This window comes from Nannospalax galili, unplaced genomic scaffold (assembly GCF_000622305.1).
Source record: "Nannospalax galili isolate Female #2095 unplaced genomic scaffold, S.galili_v1.0 scaffold278, whole genome shotgun sequence".
Classification (NCBI taxonomy): domain Eukaryota; kingdom Metazoa; phylum Chordata; class Mammalia; order Rodentia; family Spalacidae; genus Nannospalax; species Nannospalax galili.
Genome location: NW_008347536.1, coordinates 15,052,678 through 15,054,865, shown reverse-complemented (window position 1 = coordinate 15,054,865; position 2,188 = coordinate 15,052,678). Strand labels below are relative to the sequence as shown.

At 37.9% G+C, this 2,188-nt stretch overlaps 1 protein-coding gene across 1 annotated transcript in view; it reads left to right on the top strand.

Annotated features, from left to right (window-relative positions):
- Positions 1-2,188, top strand: part of Rnf169 (ring finger protein 169) — a 77,634-nt gene that overhangs the window by 23,229 nt on the left and 52,217 nt on the right.

Genomic DNA, 2,188 nt, shown 5'->3' with positions numbered 1-2,188 from the left:
TTGGGCTGGAGAGATGGCTCAGCAGTTAAGAGCACTGACTGCTCTTGCAGAGGACCCAGGTTAGATTCCCAGCACCCACATGGCAGCTATGAACTGTCCTTAACTCCAGTTCCAGGGGAATCCGAAGCTCTCTTCTGACCCCTGCAGCATTTCATGACACGGGTGCACTCACATACATGCAGGCAATGCACACATACACATAAAATTAAAACAAAAAATAAAATATTAAAGAAAGAACATATATTCTATCCATTGGTATATACACATATGTGTAAATATGATCAGATGTGTTCATTTTATTGCACATTTTATTGCCTGCTTATTTTTTATTACCTTTTTGGTTTGTCTTGTGTATATGTTTTTAGTTGTGGTATATTAAATCTTACCATGATTTCAGTTTAATTTCTCCTTTTAGTCTTAATTGTTCTGTTGTGTTGTAGGTTCATATGAGTTCATTGTTATTGTTTTGATGAGTTGCCCTTTTTTTTTTTTTTAAAGATAGTAAGGAAGTTCTTTTCTGTTGCTGTGATTAAAAACATTCTGACCTAAAGCAATTTAGAGGAGGAAAGGGTTTGTTTCACAAGCCTATGGGTTATAGTCCATCACTGAAGGAAGTCAAGGCAGGAACTTACCAGAAACTATGGAGGAACATTGCTTGCTGGGTCGCATACAGACCCATGCTTAGCTAGGTTTCTTTTAAACCCAGGACCACTTGGGCAGGGAATGGTGCTAGGCCCTCCTACATCAATTAACAATCAGACAATCCTCCACAGATATCCCCACAGGCTAATGAGAGCCAGGAAACCCTCAATTGAGACTCCCTTCTCAGGTGACTGTAGGCAGTGTCAAGTGGACAGTTAAAGTTAACTAGAATAGGAAGACCTTTTCAAGAGGGTACCACTGTCATGGTTTTTGTAGTTGAGAAGAAAGATTGGGCTTAATCTGGAAACACTGCCCTCTTAATTATTATATGGTTTCTCTTTTTAGTTCTATTAAAGTTTTTCATATAGTACTGCCGTACTCTAAGGTAATGCTTTAAGCAGGTCATTTAAACCTCCAGTTGCCTTACTGTGAAGTAGATTTAATACCTACCTTAAAGTTTCTGTGAAAGTTTCACTGAGAAATATATGTGAAGTATCTTAACACATAATAGGTTTTCAGTAAATGCATTAAAAATATTTTTAAAAGGTTTGCTTTTCTCTCCCCTCTTCCCCCTCTGTTTAAAAGCATCTAGTTTTTTAATATATTCTCTGTGGAAATGTACTTTTGGTTGTGACAGAAGTAGCCATTAGGACTTAAGTAGGTACAGGAGATGGAATGTTATCAGGCCCACTGTTTCCAAATACCTTCTTTATTCTTCAGTATAGGAGTCTTTTTAAAATCATTGAGACAGGCCAGGCCTGGGGGTGCACACTTTTAATCCCAGCACTTGGGAGGCAGAGGCAGGCAGATCTCTATGACATCAAGTCAGCCTGGTGTACATAGTGAGTTCCAGGACAGCTGGGGCCACAGGAAGACCCTGTCTCAAAATTAAAATTATGAATAAAAAATAAAGTAGTCGAGACAAGTAGTTGAGACAACTGAAAAAGAACAAAGGCTTTTGAAGACCTTAGCTTTCCTATAACCAACATTTACTAACCTCATTGTGATGTAGTTATCAATAAATTATAAAATTATTGCTATATTTAGACCACCAAGTATATAAAGGATATAAAAAATTTTCATGTTTATAGAAGTAAAGTGTACTCCCCCACTTTAAAAGGTTGTTGTTCTGTAGCCCAGGCTAGCCTTAAACTAGTCTTCCTGCCTCAGCCTCTGAGTGCTGGGATTACAGATGTGTGGCAGCACGCTTCCTTTCTGGTAGCATATAAGATTTAACCCTTTATTCCTGCTCTAAACTTTGAGTTTTATTATCTGCTTATATAACTACCATGTATTATTGTGTGCCTCTTATCAGACTTGATGTCGCGGATTTGAAACTATAGAGAGAAAAGGGAGAAGGTGGACTTTTAGATGGAAAAAACAGCATAAAATGTTAATGTATAGGGTATCTGTTTTGTGATTAGAAAGTCAAGGGTTGAGGGGCACAGTGTCAGTCTCTGGAGCACCTCAAAGAATGTGTTGACAAGTTTCAAGTTTTAAGTTTGTTCTGTACACTTATGAAAACCACTGAAGGCTTTGAGGATTA